We start from the raw sequence: 10470 nt of genomic DNA on the forward strand, positions 1-10470 counted from the left end.
ATAGAAACATTAGGGTCGAAGCAGATTTATATTGCACTTGGTTCAAGGAGAATGGGAAACGAGAGGGATGAGAGGCTCGACCTCTCTCCTCGTAAGGCATAGTCCCATTCCGTTCCCCCTAAAACAACATAAATAGGGACTCTAGCTCTTATATTTTCTAGGTCATTGTTACCTCGTTGTCAATTCCTTTGAGAAAAGTTCTTGGCCAACCAGGACCACCCTTCCATAGGACAGACCCAGGGTCACATCCACCGCACTTTCCACAGGTTGCTTTAGTTATCTAATTACCTACAACATTTAGTTTGACAAACAAAAAATAGCTTCCTTAATTAACCAATTAATCACTCGTTCCTTCACGTAACTTAGGCACTAACATAGAAAAAAATGTCAAGCAAGTTCCTTTTCAATATTTAATCTTTATTTATCATTCTTGGGAATACATCAAATCATCCTGCCCGAACGCTATTCCAGCAATCCTCAGGGATCGCTATTCCAAGTTCCGCCTGTTGACTAGTATGCGGGCCTTGAGATCCCATCTCGAGTCACGTCGGCCTCTTGTGCAGGATCCGGAGATAAGGGATTTATGGCAAGAGCGTCCCTTGGCACCCAAGTGTTCTCCTGCTCCAAGTAGCACCCACGGAGAGATCTCTCGCGGTGGGTTTGGTCCATGTACCTGGCGCGGCTAACAACCCCCTTGGATAGGGTCAGGCAGATAGTTAGAGGTAATTGATCCTACCTCTCCCTCCAGGCTTTCAACCTGAAGCATTAGTTATTTTTTGGGCATTAGTTTCTTGATCAAAGAAGTACAAATAGTGCTCCTAAGTGTACAAACACAAGCACTCCAGTGGTCGTTTTATACGGCCAACTACTAAGGTGTGAATCCTTTTCTCTGAATACATCCAGCATTTGATCCGAGATCAATCACGACTTGGCAAGATCCCAAGGGTTTCATAAGCTAAGTTGCTTGTTTACCCTTTATCCTTGGGCTAGTTTTTATACCCTGTTAACCCAAATTGTCAATACCTTAGGTTTCCTTATGTTACAATAAATCCTGGGAAACCTCGTCGCCCTAACTCGGATGGTCAACTACTTTCATGGAAAAATCATGACTCCTCTAACTTGGCAAATCAGCCACAAGGAAGGGTGATGTAGCAGGATGACTACTCATCCTCTAGAAAATTAGACTTATACTTAGAACTCACCAACCTTGTTCTAAGGAGTGGCAATACTATTTTGTGATTTAGATACAAAACCACACGACGTTGCAACTTGTTGCACGAGTTAGGTGTCAACACCTAACTTGTGGGATTATTTCTCCCATCATACGGTATTCCTTGGTCAAGAATACCTTTGGTCAAGATGTAGGGTTTGGGAGTCCTCTTGACCCAATCCAATCCCTAACCCTACTAGACCGATAACATTTTGGCCCTAGGGTTCCTAGTTTCCTTGGGGAAGTCTAGCATTTGGTCAATTGATCCTTAGGGTGAGAACTCTAGATCATTCTTGCATGGGCGTTTAGTTAACCCTAACATTCCGTGAATGTGGGTAGGACCTTTGAGATCGGAATATTAGATTGGCACCCCAAGTATGATACTATGCAGAATTTTAATGTAAATTAACCCTACCTAGCACTTTGAGGTGATCGTCATATGCAATCTAATCGTACCTTTATGATTTTCATGTAAGCTACTCAATTATATGCAGATTACTTAGTTGATCAAAGCAACCCACGATTTAAGATGATCTATTATTTTAAAGATGCAAATACTTTCTTCTAAAAGATGTAAATAACTAGGTGAGATGTATCATTCCATGCAAATATGCAATTTTGAGACCATAGACCTTTTCCTTCTATGCAGCTATAATATCTACAATGATCTTTCTTTGCCTTGCCCTAACGGTATTAGTTGACATTCAGAACTACTTCTTGTAAATCCCACGTATATGCATCAAATTCAAGGCTTTAGTCTTTTAATGAAAATGCCTCCTTTCCCAATTTTGAACTTTAATAAAAGAGCTTCTATGTATGGATGCATCATTCATTCATGACGAGATGCTAATGAATACATGGTTGATTTAATCCTTCTTCTACTGCTTATCGCAACCTAATTTGTAACTAATGTTGCATGAAAATTTGCATAATATCAAGTTCATAAATCTTTTCCTTTGGGAGATGCACAATTTTGTCTTTTAACCTATGCATCATACGTTTAGAATTTGCAGCTACCCTTGACCATGGAAGTGCAAGCAATTTCAAATACACGTCATGCAACTAACTTGTAGATCGAGTGAGTAAATAAATTTCCCAATGTATTTAAACTCGCCTTGTAACATGTCCACCTGTCCACTTGTAGGATACGTCTTAGTAGCCCATCGAGAAGAGAGTCCAAAAAGTGCCGCTCGGCACTCCCACGGAATGTCACGGGGTTTGCGATCTAGGTCTTCCCGAGTCTGCCACGAAGCGGAAGCATTCCGGCCATTCCCACTTAGGATCGACCTGAATCAGGGTTTCCCTAATGGTCAAGTTCCTTGGAGGTAACTAGCGTCGAACCCCAAATGAACTACTTTACGCAGAACATCAGGGTCGAAGTGGATTTATACTACACTTGGTTCAAGGAGAATGGGAAACGAGAGGGATGTGAAGCTCGACCTCTCTGCCCATAAGGCATAGTCCCATTTCGTTCCCCTAAAATAATATAAATCGGGACTCTAGCTTTCTAGATTCTAGGTCATCATTACCTTGCTGTCAATTCCTTTGAGAAAAGTTCCCGGCCAACCGGGACCACCCTTCCATAGGGCAGACCCATGGTCACATCCACCGCACTTTTCTAATGTTGCTTTAGTTATCTAATTACCTACCACATTTAATTTGACAAGCAAAAACAGCTTCCTTAATTAGCCAACTAATCACCGGTTCCTTCACGTAACTTAGACACTGACATAGAAAAACAATGTCAAGCAAGTTCCTTTTCAACACTTGATCTTTATTTATCAGTCTTTGGAAAACATCATATAATCTAGCCCAAAGGCTATTCCATAATCCGCCTGAAGGCTATTCCATAATCCGCTCGAAGGCAATTCCATAATCCGCCCGAAGGCAATTCCAGCAATCCTCAGGGATCGCTATTCCAAGTTTCCGCCCGTTGCCTAGTATGCGGGCCTCGAGATCCCATCTCGAGCGGCCTCTTGTGCAGGACCTGGAGGCAAGGGATTTACAACTAGAGCCCTCCCTGGCACCCAAGTTCCCTCTTGCTCCAAGTAGCACCCACGAAAGGCCTCTCGCAGCGGGTTCAGTCCATGTACCCGGTGCGACTAACAATCCCCTTAGATAGGGTCAGGTCGACAGTCAAGGGTAACTGATGCTATCTCTATCTCCAGGATTTCAACCTGAAGCATTAGTTATTTTCTAGCATTAGTTCCTTGAGCAAAGAAGAACAAGTAGTGCTCCTAAGTGTACAAACACAAGCACTCCAGTGGTCGTTTATACGGCCAACTGCTAAGGTGTGAATCCTTCTCTCCGAGTACATATAGCATTCGATCCAGGATCAATTTGCAACTTGGTAAGATCCCAAGGGTTTCATAAGCTGAGTTGCTTGATTACCCTCTTTCCCTGGGTTAGGGTTTATACCCTGTTAACCCAATTTATCATTATCTTAGGTATCCTTATGTCTTAGTCAATAAATACTAGACAACCCCGTTGTCCTAACTTGAATGGTCAACTGCTTTACTAGGCAATTCATAGTTTCCCTAACTTGGAAAATCAGCCCCAAGGAAGGGTGATGTATCAGGATGACTACTCATTCTCAAAAAATTTAGACTTGTACTTAGAACTCACCAACCTTGTTCTAAGGAGTGACAATACTACCTTGTGAATTTGACACAAAGCCATGCGATGTTGCAACTTGTTGCAGGAGATAGGTGTCGCACCTATCTTGTGGGATTATTTCTTCCATCACACGGTATTCCTTGGACAAGAACACCTTTGACCAAGATATAGGGTTTGGGAGTCCTATTGACCCAATCCAACCTTAACCCTACTAGGCCGATAAGCATTTTGGCCCTAGGATACCTAGATCCCTTGTGAAAATCTAGCATTTGGTCAATTTACCCTTAGGGTGAGAACCTTAAGATCGTTCTTGCATGGGCGTTTGGCTAACCCTAACATTCCGTGAATGTGGGTAGGATCTTTGGGATCGGAAATATTAGGTTGGCAACCTAAGTGCGATACTAGGTAGAATTTTAACGTAACTTAACCCTACCCAGCACTTTGAGGTGACCGTTATTTGCAATCTAATCATACCTTTATGATTTTCATGCGGATTACTTAGTTGTTCTAACCAACCCACGATTTAAGATGATCTTTCTATTAAAGATGCAATTACATTCTTCCAAATTTGCCAGTACTTTCTCCTAAATGATGTAAGTACCCGGAGAGATAGGTGAGATGCATCATTCCATGCGAGTATGCAACTTCAAAACATAGACCTCCTGCTTTTATGGAACTTAGAGATCATTCTTTTCCTTGCCCTAAACTATAGTGATTGACATTCAGAGCTAACTCGTATCAATCCTACGTTGATGCAAAGAGGTCAAAGCTTTAATATTTTTATTGAAGATGCATTCAAACTTTGATAAAAGGACTCCATGCATGAGCAAATACCATGAGTCCATCATCAAATTAATCCTTCCTTTAGCACTTAACCCGACTCAAAATGAACTATCATCGCATGCAATTTGCAAGATACATAAATCCTTTCCATGCATTGCAACTATTCGAACATCATTTAATGTCCGTCTATGATTACCTTAATCGCAAGACACAACCAATAATTAATTACATAAATGTGTTACGAGTTAGATGTCCTATCCTTTGTGAGGTGCAACAAGATGCCTTTGCACAATTCCATCTTTTTACTTATGCATCATGCGTTCAAGATTGCAACTTGACCATGCAAGTACTCGTCATGCAACTTACTAGGTAATTCGATGAGAGTATATAAATTTTCCAATGTATTCAAACTTTCCTACGTGAATTTAAGACATGTTTAATGTATCCTTTTCATGCAGGAAATTTATCGAAACTTGGGCGTTAAGATTCGGAGCATTGTCCACACATGTATTCGGGGTGGAAGCTCCCGAGTTGCTCCTCGCGACTTTTTCTTAGGAGCCATTGACATAGTATTTTCGTTTCAGCAACTCTCCCTTGGTTTACTTTCGCGTATCGGATCCTCTCATCCGAGATCTTATCCTTCGCTCAGGTCACGGCCCTTGCAGATACGGGTTTTTAAATATCCGAGAGGTGTGGGTGAATAAGGCTTATGGAAGCCTTATTGCAAGCTTCCAATTAGAATCTTCTAATGCTTCTGTCACAGAATGTCGTGGAGAGAGAAAAAGGATGATTGGGAGAATGATGATGAGGGAGGTGAAAATGACGACAACGATGATTATGATGATGGTGGTAATGATGGAGGTGGCAGTAGCGTGGCGACGGCGCTGCTCACGGCGGCAGCAGCTCACAGCGACGTGCATGCTCCATGATCCCTCCTCTTGCCTTAAGCTTAAGGGGGGGGTTCTTATAGGCTTTAAGGGGGGGCGGGGTAGCCATACACATGGCACACAGCATGCCTCCTTCCCCCCCATGAACTCCTACTCCACACCCACTCCTTTCACACTCATTCTCCCCTACCATGCAACGGCTGAAGGGGAGGGAGATTTTAAAAAATTTTGCACAAATTTATCCATTATCCCTTTTTCCCCCCCTTGAAGGGGTGTTCCCATGTGGGACTACGACTTTTGAGCCTCGGCCACTTATGCACAACACGGGCTGGAGTTTGCTAGTGTACATGGAGGGAGCACTTAGCCCAAAATTTTGTTGTTGCGAGAAATTACTTTAAGTTGCTCTTGCGCGGGATGTGCGGGGTCTAGGATCGTTAATATTTCGTGCGAAAATATTACATTCTCTCCCCCTTAGAGGAATCGAGATGTCCTCATCTCGAGAAGATCTAGGGGTATTGTTGGTTGAGAGTACTTTCATCCATCCAAGTGGCATCGTCTTCGAGATAATCTTTCCAGTAGACGAGGTATTCTCTCAAGGTTCTGGATCTCAAATGACTCTCCCTAACATCTAAGATCCTGTCAAGCCGTAGCTCAAGGACTCATTGGCTAGGCATTACAACTTGTTGATCATCAAGCACATGACTAGGGTTAGGCATATACTTTTTCAATAGACTGATATGGAATACATTATGAACTTTTAGGTTTTCAAGGAGTCACAGTCTGTAAGCATTAGGCCCTAGGCACTTGAGAATCTTGTAGGGTCCACAATACCTTGGACTTAGCTTGTTGCATTTACCCAAGGATAGGGAACTCTACTTTGGGCATACGCGAATGAAGACCATATCACCTTCAACGAAGGATCTCTCTTGCTATTTCAAGTCCGCGTAAGCCTTTTGTTTGTCCTTGGTAGCACATCTTATTTGACAAGACAAACATTCAGTGACATATTTGAGAACGTCACCTTTGAGTCTATCGCAATAATAGCTCTTCCTGACTGCATTAAAAGGGTCTTGGCATAGCCAGGATGTCCCGAGAAAGGGGAGTCATGGGCTTCCCAAAGTATCTTCTGCTTGAGTGATTTGCTTGCTAGTATACATAATCTCGTCCTATAGTAGAAAAGTCCACTATTGATAGAGAATTCCTGATACTTTGTTTGTAGCTTCCGATATTGATCTTTGATGGGGATCTCCCTTAATGCAGTTTCGCCTTAATGCATTGACAAGACAAACATTCAGTGACATATTTGAGAACGTCACCTTTGAGTCTATCACAATAATAGCTCTTCCTGACTGCATTAAAAGGGTCTTGGCATAGCTAGGATGTCCCGAGAAAGGGGAGTCATGGGCTTCCCAAAGTATCTTCTGCTTGAGTGATTTGCTTGCTAGTATACATAATCTCGTCCTATAGTAGAAAAGTCCACTATTGATAGAGAATTCCTGATACTTTGTTTGTAGCTTCCGATATTGATCTTTGATGGGGATCTCCCTTAGCAATTTCAGATAGGTTGGGTAATGGCATGCCTCTTCTCTAGCTAGCTCAAGAATTGGGTTGTTTGGCATGGATACCTTTGTGGCTAGAGATCTTGCTATTGTTGGATCTTGCAAAATCAGAGAATTCAGAAATGCATTGCGACTGAATGCATCGGCAACTACATTCTCCTTTCCAGGCAAATATTTGATTTCAAAATCATATTCTTCCAGCACTTCAATCCAATGACGTTGCCTCATATTGAGCTTGTTCTGGGTGAAAATCCATTTAAGACTCTTGTGGTCCTTCACTAAGGTAAATTTGTTACCTAGCAAGTAGTATCTCCAAAGTTTGAGAGCACGGATGACAACCAATAATTCCAAATCGTGGGTAGCATAGTTCCTTTCATGGCTCTTCAGTTTCCTTGAAGAGTATGCAATGGGATGACCTTCTTGCATAAGCACACATCCTACGGCAAGTGTGCTAGCATCAGTTATCACTTCAAACTTCTTACTAAGATCAAGAAGTTTCAGGATGGGTGCTGATACCAAGCTTTGCTTTAGTTTGTCAAAGCTGGACTATTCACCTGTAATATATCAAATATTTATTTGTTTCTCCTTCTCGTGCGGTGGTGCATCGTGCTGGAGGGGTAGAGGGGGGATAGAGGAGCTTGCTTGGCTCCACCATCATGCAGAGGGACACGTCAAGGGGAGAGGATTCCCTCCCCTCCCCTATAAAATCAAGGGTGGGCGGCAGAGACAGGGAGGCCGTGAGAGAGTAGGACGAATCTATCGCCCTATGCGTGTTGCTGCCGAGGGAGGAGGAAGGCCCTGCTACCGTAGAAGGAGTCATGACTGTCAGACAGTCATGAAGGAAGGAGGGGCTGGGTCGACGCCATCGTGGGGGACTCCGCGCTGCGCCGCTGCTTGAAGCTGTATGTCATCCCGAGATGCCTACCTCTTGCCCGCCATCAACATCCATGTGGATCTTTAGTTTTTCAGAAGCCTTGGAAGCTTCTTAGAAGCTTCCAAGGATTGGGCCTCCTAAGCCCCCTTTTCTGTGGCTTAGGACTACCCCCACGAATTCCCTCCTAAGATCCCCCATATCCCTTTTTACACTAAACCAACCCCCCTCCCCGATTTTTCTTAGAACCTTTTCACCCCCCCCCCCCCCCCCGGGTTTTTAAAACCCTCAAGTCCCCCTTCCTATACCATTTCCTTACCCTTTTCCCCCCTCCCCGTTCTACCCCTTAGAAATCCTTTCACCCCACCCCGGTCTTAAGGCCTTAACCCCTTCCCGAGGGCCGTTAAACCCCCACACCCCTTGGCCTCATAACCCACAAATCCCTTCCCCGTACTTAAAGTTATAAGTCCCTTCTTTTGAGCCCGTATTTCACCCCCATATTCCTTTTAACACACCCCCCTAAGCCCTTTCTAACCCCCGTGTACCCTTTTTTCTTCACACATTTTTCCCGGTGCTATAATTCCTTGTGTTACCCTTCAAAATTTTCCTCCTAGGTTTGAAAACCTCTAAGTCCTTTCACTCCCATGCCCAAAAATCTCTCAAGGTTCGTATGTTGCGAAGCCACACTCACGCACAACCTTTTTTGCCATGTATATACCCTATAGGGCCTTTTTAGGCTTTATAAACCTTTCTCTCTCCGAAGAAGCGAAGACTTTAAAAGTCTTATTATCCCCTCTCATGGTCAATGTTTTGAACGGCTCCTTGCCTCGAAAGAGAGACGGTGGAAATCCGAGAAGGAGAGTAAAAGCTGCCTTCACATCCGAAGGATTACAACTGCGATGCTGCCTAAGAAAGTCCAAGGAGTAGCTGCGGGAGGGTCATCTCCCGATATCCATGTGGATATCTCACCCCAAAACCAGGTTTTTCCTTCTTGGTTTTATATCGGTTTTAAGTCAATCATGCAAAGATGAATTGTTAGGGATAAGATATATTTTTTTCTGAGTTATTTACGATGAAGGAGTTTAGTTTAATTGAACATGCAAAAATGATAATGTATAAAACATAGTTCCTTTGAATAGCATCATGCATTGAAACGAATTATGAGCAAGATTATCTACCTACTATAGTAGTATATTTCGGTTAAATCTTGAAGGTATAAAAACTGTATCTTGCACCATTAACCCCTATTCCTTTTTGCAACGAATCATCATAGAAGATGAAATTCATGAAAGGTTTCTTACATTGCTTGAATTCTAGGAAGTTATCATTGTTAGCTGCATATCTTAGCAAGGAAAATATTGTTATTTGGCATGAGTTTTGTTTGCAAGGAAAAAGGAAGATTAATTGAATTTACCTAAACCTCAAAGCATTAAAGTTTAGGACTGAAAAATCAATTGTCACAAGGATAACAAATCGTGCCGAGGTGATCTCAATATTACCTTCTAAAAGATAACCGAATTAATGTAAACTTAGAAATACCTATGCTGTGAAATATACCTTGGGAATGATTTAAAGACTAAGAAACATTTATACCTTAAACACTTGACTACCTTCCCTGATTGTAGGGTCAATAAATTCGTAAATGTAAAAGAACTAGGGTTTGTCCCTGAGGTTCTTAAAAAGAGACCCTAGGTCCGACAAAAGTCAGCTTAAAGAAACTAAAACGGATTGTTTCATCGTATATTACGATGCAGGACTTGCGCAACAAGTATGAAGTCATATAGTCTTGTGATTGATTCACAAGAAGAAAGGTTAAATACCCTCAACAAGGATGGCAGATCCTTACGCAAGTTATCTTGAAAAAGGATGTATTCTTTGATATCCTTCTAAATAAGGAAAGTTAAAAACCGAAAACTAAAGTATCCAATGAACTTTAGGGTTGACCAAGTTGGGTTAATAGGGTATGCCCTAACCGAGAATATAAGGGATCTTTCCAAGTTGCAAGACACCCTGGAACGAGTGTTGATGCATTCGAAAGGAAAGAATCATTCCTTAGCAGTTTGCCAACAACAAGATCGGTTAATGAAAGTGTTTGTGCTTACTAGAGAATTTAGAGCACTGTTTGGTTTATGAATTACAAATTAAATGAATATCTATACTTCAAGTTGAAGGCCTGAAGGAAGAGGCAACGTCTTCTTTCATTCTCTTACCATATTCGTGTTCCATTGAAGGCCTTCTTGTGCCCAAGTACTTGAGTGACTTTGGGGAAAGTCAAGAGGTGATTTTTGCCAATGTATGGGATGAATAGGCTCTCCCAAAAACTATCATAAGCAAGGCAGCCATTAAAACTCATTCATTTGAAGTGGTTTCTTAAAATATAATCACTTTCTTGTGTAGACAATGCTCCCGAACAATAGGGCATTGGTTGAGATTATAAAGAGAGATTTTCCCATGAGTTTGTATACATTTTTGAGTCAAGTTTGAGGGTTGGAACTTACTATTTTAATGCAAGGCTGAAGTACATTTGTGGTTCTATTGAAGCAT

Source organism: Lygodium microphyllum, chromosome 10 (genome assembly GCF_053477565.2).
Source record: "Lygodium microphyllum isolate KBCC chromosome 10, Lygodium_microphyllum_v1.1.10, whole genome shotgun sequence".
NCBI classification, from domain to species: domain Eukaryota; kingdom Viridiplantae; phylum Streptophyta; class Polypodiopsida; order Schizaeales; family Lygodiaceae; genus Lygodium; species Lygodium microphyllum.